This window comes from Arachis hypogaea, chromosome 14, assembly GCF_003086295.3.
Source record: "Arachis hypogaea cultivar Tifrunner chromosome 14, arahy.Tifrunner.gnm2.J5K5, whole genome shotgun sequence".
Classification (NCBI taxonomy): Eukaryota; Viridiplantae; Streptophyta; class Magnoliopsida; order Fabales; family Fabaceae; genus Arachis; species Arachis hypogaea.
Window position 1 is genome coordinate 96,482,510 of NC_092049.1, and position 8,611 is coordinate 96,491,120.

The following is an 8,611-nucleotide window of genomic DNA, read 5'->3' on the forward strand; positions in this document are numbered from 1 at the left end:
TAAAGTTTTTCTTATGTTTCCTTCTCTCTATTATAATTATAAAGATAAGAAGAGATACTGAGAGTTTCACAATTATCTTCAAGCATTTAACATTTTTCTATTATGTGATATTATAATTTTTTGTTAAAGTGGTACAACCTAGTTCTCTTTTGTATTATGACTTGAGATTTCTCTTATATTTCAATTTCAATTCCTTGATGTTTATTTTGAGTTATTCTATATTTTTGCTAACATATTATCTATAAATGATGAGTTATAAAATCTATTTTATCATGTTCTTTTACTCACTTTTTTATCTTTATAAAGTTACATTCGCATTCATTTATTCTCCTTTTTCTCCATTTTTCCCCTCAAACTTAATCGCATTGTTCTCATTCATTTAAGACACGTGTCTTTATATAAATATTATTAGGGTTAAATACGATTTTTTGTTCCTATAATTTTAGTCAAAAATCAAAATCGCCTCTAACGTTTTTTTGCGTTCAAAATTGTCCTCAACGTTGAACTTTATTTCAAAATCGCCCTTTAGACAAAAATATCCTTAAGTTTGTTACTCTCTCTCTCTCTCTCTCTCTCTCTCTCTCTCTCCTTTTTATCACACTCTTCTGCTTTTCATCCTCATAGAAAGTTTTCTTCCTTCGTAGCAAGAACACATAAATTGAAAAATCAGTTTAACATTAAATTAAAAAATTAACTTAAGCAAATTAATAAATCAACACAACACAACAATAACCCAGCAAAAGAGGACTCAATTCACCTACTAGAATTTCAGCAACAACGGCGAGAAGCAGAAGAACATGACCGAGACTGAGAAGCATGACGAGCAGCACGACGAGGGAGAGAAGCAGCTCAACGAGAATGATGAGAAGTAAAGCAACAAGGCGAGATAGGAGAGAAGCAGCACAGCAGTCCTCCCACACCCCACTACGGCCCTCTTACTTTCTCTCTTCGTTTTCCAGAAGCATGAATCTGAGCTTTTGTCTGTTAGGGATGGACGTCCATAGCTATTTAGGCAAGCTTGGGGGTTGTCACTACAACAAAAATGCTGAGTACTGTCGAATTTACCGGCGAAAAAACGAAAATAATCCACCAGTAATAAATTGACTATCGGATTTTTCGTCGGATCCAATTCGATGGTATAAACCTCGCTGGTAAGTTGCAGAAAATTTAGCAGCGGAATCAGTTTTTTATGCTACGATTATTTGATGCCAGTTACCGGCGGATTTTTTCGATAATAACTTTAGCACCAAATTATTTTGTTCCCGCATGATTATCGTCAAATTTTTCCCCCGTAAAATCTGACTGTAAGTTCAATTTTCTTTTTTTTTGACGAAATTAGTGGTCAACTTCTAAGTTTTTATTTAAATTTATTTTTTTGCACAATTAGTAGTCCAATTTTAAATAACAGAAGCCAAATATGTTAAATTATCAAGTGTACAAATAAAATGAAAAGTCAAATAATAGAGGATATGATACAATCAAATAGTGTATAAAAAAACTTAGTTACCAAAGATCCTGATAGTCGTTGTCATCATCATCATCGTCCCGCTGGTCCTGCTGCTTTGGCGGCGACATAGGTGGTGATGTTTGTGCTCCTCAAGCAACGATGCTGCCACCAGCATGCATCTGATGTTCGTATGGCACCATGTGGCGCTCTATCCGCTGAAGCCACTCCAGCTCCCGCCTACACTCCCGCCCGAGGTCATTTGTGTCTGTCATGCGTGAGAGGATCGCTTGATACCTTTCCTCAAACTCCCATAGCTGCTGAGCCTATTAGTGAAGGCTCCAGGTGAGGAGCAGCACATGTTCCCTCAAGTAGACGCCATCCTCAGGATCAACGGGCCGACTGGTGGTAGAGGAGGATGAATGTATCAACGTAGATGTACGAAGGTTGTCGGCGAAGCATGATCCCAGCCCGTACACGCGATTCTTGTACGGCTTAGATGCAGCCTCGCGCCAAAACCTATCAGGATCGACGACTGATGCAGCGGAGTTGTTGCCGTCGTCTCTAGTACGTTGAGATTGTTGGGTTGCGGTCTCCAATCTCTGCGTGTAGGACTCTTGTGTAACATATTTTTTATTAGAGTTGCAGTTAATTTAAAAATAGTATATCACAGGATGTTTACTCACATAATAATCTGCGGCTGCGGATAAGAAAATCTTACCTTGTTCTCCTTCAACGTGTGAGTATACTTGAAGGTCTTCACCATCGTCGCCTCATGATCTAATGACTTAGACTACACATTTTGAAACCACATGTTAAGTCAAGTAATAATGATATTATATTATGATCAAACGAACTTAATAACAAAATGAAACAAGTTACTTACTAGCTTGGCCTTTTTCTTCATGAAAGTTGCTGACCCACCGGTATACTTCGACGCCATGGTCGATGCCCTGTTAGCTCTATTCGTAAGACGGCGATGCTTGAACCCCTCATCAGTCTCCCACACATACAGTGCCTTCTTAATGTCTGGGCGGAGCCAAATAGTGATATGGTCGCAGTGCTCACGTACGTCTTCCAACATCTACTGAAGCCGCCTAGCCATCCGATAGTCGAAGATCTTCCAGATCATAAGATTGTGAGTCATGTCCTATATAAATTTCTTTTGCAGAAAGAATACTAAGCATGAGTTAATCAAAATTAAATACATAATTAAACAAAATAGAAGATATAAACTAAGATTTGAATATGTTGAGCTTTTACCGCCCACTTCTTAAACCATCACTCTCTGGTCTCAGTTGGGATCTTCTTGTAGCTTGGCCATGGGTGGTGGTACATCAGCTTGATTACATTAGTACAAAGGTGCGTGCCTAAAGTAGGGTTAGGAATTTTCCTCGTCAAAATGATGGAATTAGCGTTGCAAGTATAGTCCCAACCCCACAATCGACCAACACCAAAGTTTAGAAAAACAAATTGTCACAATTCAAGACAAATATAAACCGGGAGTTTTAATTCCCGGGTCATCTCCCAAGGACTAGTGATCAATGAGTGCACAATTTCAGTTGTGAAGGCAAAAGGGATTTTCAATGAAGAGATAAACAATTAAAGGAATAAAAGAAAATTCAAAATTGCAATTAATGAACTAATAAAGGGATTAAAGAACTAGCTATGTAATATGAACAAGTAAGATAAAAAAGTGATTAATGTATGTATGTGTGTGTGTGATTCAAAGCATAAATGAAATCTTGGCTTGGGATGAGCTAGGGATCCTTTCTTTGTTACAACCACAACTATGACAATTGTAATGGATTAATCTCACTTAGTTAACTCTTACATCGGAGAGTAGGTTAAGTGAGCATATTTGTTCTTAACCCACAAATCCTAACTCACTTGCTAATTGCCTTAGCAACAAGTTAGCGTTAGTGGAAGCAAGAATAATTAATAATCCAATAAGTATCACTAAATATTGGACATTCCAACTCTAGGAACCCTTATGCTCATTTTACCCAATCCAAGAGGTGAAAATTTAACCCATAATCAAAATTGACATTTCCACAAACAGTTGGTGGGCATAAACACAAATCATGATAAAATTGAGAAAATGCTTGAAACTATGAGCAACAAATGATCAAAAGTAACAATAGCAACTCAACCAAGCATGTAACAATCATCAATCATCAAAATCATCAACAAGAGATCAAAATTGCAAAAAGTATATGTATTAACACTATGACTTTCACTATAAGAAAGAGTATCAAAATTGTAACTATAAAAAGTAGTAATTAAGAAATACTTACAATGGAGGCTAGCAAAAATCCAAGATAGAAAAAGGAAAATGGCACTTGAAATGTAAACCCTAATATAAACCCTAATGGTGTTGAGAGAAAACTTCAAGAAAAAAACTAAACCTAAAGCTTCCTACTACTATCTACAACTACTCTAATGATATGCTCTCCTTCCTCAATGTTTGCCCCTTGAAATATGAGCTATGGCCATCAGAATTGGGCCTCCAATCCCTCAAAAATGCGAGTCACGTGCGTTTTTAATGAAGGCATGTGCGGGTACTTGTGCGTACGCATAGACGTGTGCGCGTACACACACTTGGCCGAAATCTCAGGTTGTGCGTATGCATAAGAGGCTGTGCGCACGCACACTTTACTTTGCTTTGCTGCCTGTGCATACGCACAAGAGGCTGTGCACACGCACACACTGCTTTTCTCTTCTCCTTTGTTTCTTTATGCTTCCTCCTCCTTGCATGCTCCTCTTCCATTCTTACCAAGCCATTCCTACCTTATACATCTGAAATCACCCACAAACAACATCAAGGTATCGAATGAAAGGCAAGTGGAATAAAATAGGTTAAATTAAGCATAAAAGAGCATGCTTTCAAAATCAAGCATAATTTAGGGGGAAAGCTCAAAAGCATGCTATTTAAGGGAATAAGTGTAGGTTTATATGATGAAATCCTCACAATTCTAACAAAAAATTATCGTAAAATATGGATTCATCATACACTCTTATGTACATGCATTGTTATTTGGTGCAAACCTATCAATGAAAAACTTAAGATTAGTAGTTTACTAAAAAGTTATTTGAAGTAATCTATAAACTTCAATTATATTTAGATTTTTTTTTAGAAATTTCGGCAAAGTTTTATCTATAACTAGAATGTGCCAAAAACTCTATCCATCAACAATCCACTTAAACAACAACATCAATCAACAATCAACAAACAAGAATCAAGAATCAAGCAGCAACATCCATCAATAAATAATAAGCAGTTCAATTAATTAAGATTAGTAGTTTCATATATATGCCATTATATGACTTAAGTAGCAACATCTATCAACAATCAAGAATTCTCAAACACAAACAGTTCAAACATACTAACCTAAATTGAACCTATCTTAACAACCTAAATCCATTAAAACTAGAAAATTGAGTATAACTAAATTAAGCTGACTAACTAAAATGGTTTGCATATAAAAGACTTAAAATAGTACTCATGTCGAAGTCCCATAAGGATAAATCATCATCCATACGATGACAGGTAGTGGAGGGGCATCTGGCTGGGATCCGTGAGAGAATTTTGGCACTGCAGTGTCTGTCGTTGGAGGTGGCAGCGTCGAGATAGTGCGCTGCTGAGCGGATGGAGGTGGTGGAGGAGTTTACTCTGATGAAGCAGATAGATGACTTCCTGGTTGCAAGGGTGGCGCAACAGTAGGAGCCACATAGTTGGGGTTATGGACCATGATGAACGGCTGGTCCTGTGCACCCATTGCCTGTGACGTCACATGGGTAGTCGGAGTAGAAGGGGACGACTGAGAAGTCCCAGGGGTACCAGTAGAATTCCTTCCTCTACCACAACTACGAGGTCGATCCGTGACACCTTTACTTCTCATCATGTCTGCAAAGAGCATATCCATTAACACTAGTCACAAAAATAATGTAATAGCAAAGAAAAAATTTATAGACACTTTAAATCACATGAATAAGCAAATACAATACAAATTCTGTGTACATTTATATTATTTGGAAAAAATTTTGGCATAACCTTCCCTAAAGTTGGACATATATCCACCTTTACGGTTCTCATAAATCCAACCAACCTCAATCATAAATTAAATCTTAAAAACAACCACAACATATCCAAAATAACTTAATCAGTTAACTACTTAGTTCAGTTCCTAACTACTTAGGTGTTTTAATTTGTTCATCATCAAACCAATAACTTAATCAACAACACCTCAAAACATGTTTTAATTAGAATAAAAACAAATCAGAACCAAATAACAAACACAAAATTATAATAATAAATCAGAACCAAAATTATAATAACAAATCAGAACCAAAATAACGAACACAAAATTATAATAACAAATCAGAACCAAATTTATAATAACAAATCAGACTTTATTCCTATTTTAGAAAAAAAGAGTTCAAAAGTATTACCTGAAGAAGAGCACCAGTGTCGAGATGAAGAGGGTGGCAGAATCTGGTAGCAGTAATAGTGACGACGAAAATGATGAACAACACTGAAGAAGGAGGGGGCTGCCGGTGTTAGAGGGGCTTCCGGAGAGGAGGGGGATGCTGGAGAGAGAGAGTGGGAGGCGAAAGGGATAGAGAGAGTGAAATTCAAATGAGGGAAAAGAGGGTTCGCAGTTCAAATTTAGGGCACAATTATCGTCGAATTTATTGATGAAAATGGAGGAGCGAATAGAGAGTCAGGCAGCGCAAAAGTAGTGACAATGGAGGGGTAGGTGTAACGAAAACCGTAGAAAATCCCAAAAGTGGTGACTAGTGTCTTAAGGAGGCAGATGAAAATGAAGAACCTCTTAGCTTTTGAAGGAAATATATATTATTGGGGAAGATGAGGGATTGAGAGGATGAGGGTTGAAAATTCTTGATGGCCTATAGAAAGGGGGTTCAATCTATGGCATTATTTTAACTTGATTAATAAAGCCTCAAAACCAGAACCTATAACTTAGCTTTTGTTTGGTCTGCATATTGGATTATGCTGAAGACCATTTTGTTTTGTCTCATAAATTGTGAAAAATAGAATCAGAGCAGAGAAGAAGAACATGACACAACCATGTATCCTGGTTCAGTTTTCTAGTGCAATGCAACCTACATCTAGTCTCCACCACAACATTGGTGGAATTTTCACTATCTATCCAAGTATTACATACACCAATCCCAAGGACTCAACATAACTAGATGTGGTGATTTAAAGTTTGGAAAGCTAGGTTTTCTTTCTCTCTTCTCTCTATCCGCCCCCTTTCTCATTTTCTAGGGTAAATGAGCTGAAATGCTCATAACTAATGTTTATATATGTTGAGTCTTGGGCCCATGACGTCAGGATTTTCGCTAGTAAAGAATTTTATAAAAATAGTCGCGTTGTAGATATAGATTCTAAACCAACAGAAATCCCTTCGTACAAATTTTTTGGTTGTCACAAGTAACAAACCCCTAAATAAATTGATAACCAAAGTATTCAAACCTCGGGTCGTCTTCTCAAGGAACTGCAGGGAAGTATGTTCTTATTATTGGTTATGGAGATTGTAAATTGGGGTTTTGAGAATGAGGAGTGAATAGTTTAATTAGCAAATAAAGTAAATGAAGAACAAGCAATTTAAATGGCAAAAAAATAAATGACTATAAATAAACTTTTGGCAAGGTATGAGAAATTGGAGGTCCTATCCTAGTTATCCTTATCAAGGATGATGAGAATTGAATCTTAATTCCACTTTGTTAACCTTTACTGAGATAAAGGAAGGTCAAGGGATTAATTGGTTTGATCTTCGGATCCTATTTATTTCCTAAGAAAAGATTGGGATTACTGAAGTTCAATTTAATTAACAAAGATAACAATTATCAATCATGTTTGAGTTTGGTAACTCCTGAGTTACTAATTTTTTAACTAAGACCAAAAGGAGAAAAGTAAATCTACTGGAATAAAAATGTCTTCAGATGGGAATAACAATAATGTAAATAAAAGAAAGCAATAATAAACTGAAATACCTCAAATAACATTAATTCAAAAGTGTAATCTGTAACATGGAAGAATTCATAAATTAAATTGCAAAAGTAAATAAAAGGGAATGTTGAACCTGATAGAGAGATAATCCTGAAAGCGAATAAAATCCTAATTCTAAATCCTAATCCTAAAGAGAGGAGAGAGAGGAGAGAACCTCTCTCAAAACTAAATCTAAATCATCCAAACTAACTAAAGTGAAAGACTCTCCTTTGAATGGATGCATTCTCCCACTTCATAACCTCTGGTCTATGCATTCTGGACTTGGATTTGGGCCAAAAAGGGCTTCAGAATTTGCTGGGAGCGTTTTCTGCAATTTCTGGTGCGTGGCCTCTGTCACGCGTCCGCGTGAGTCACGCGGTCGCGTCATTCGGAGTTTTCCTTGTCACGCGGTCGCGTCAGTCATGCGACCGCGTCATATGTGTTTCGCTCGAGGCGTGCGGTCGCATCAGTCATGCGGCCGCGTCAATGCCTTTTCGCGCTGGCATGCGGCCGCGTCGCCCATGCGATCGCGTGGCTGCCAGTTTCTTCAAAAACTCTGTTTAGTGCTTTCCTTCCATTTTTGTATGTTTCCTTTCCATCCTTTAAGTCATTCCTGCCTTAGAAGATCTGAAACTACTCAACACACTAATCACGGCATTGAATGGAAATAAAGGTAATTAAAATAATTAATTTTAAAGCATAGGAAACATGTTTTTCACATACATCACATAATAAGGAAGGGAAAGTAAAACCATTGGTGCACGAAAATTACTTCACACTATGTAATTCCGCACAACTAACCAGCAAGTGCACTGGGTCGTCCAAGTAATACCTTACGTGAGTAAGGGTCGATCCCACGGAGATTGTTGGCTTGAAGCAAGCTATGGTTATCTTGTTATTCTTAGTCAGGATATCAATTATAATTTTCAGTTTGAATTACGAAAAATAAAAGAGTATGAAATAAATACTTATTATGCAGTAATGGAGAATATGTTGGGGTTTTGGAGATGCTTTGTCTTCTGAATTTCAGCTTTTCTCTTGTATTCCTCTTCCCTCATGCATGCAAAAGTGCAAAGTTCCTTCCATGGCAAGCTGTATGTAGGGTGTCACCGTTGTCAATGGCTACTTCCCATCTCCTCAGTGAAAATGGT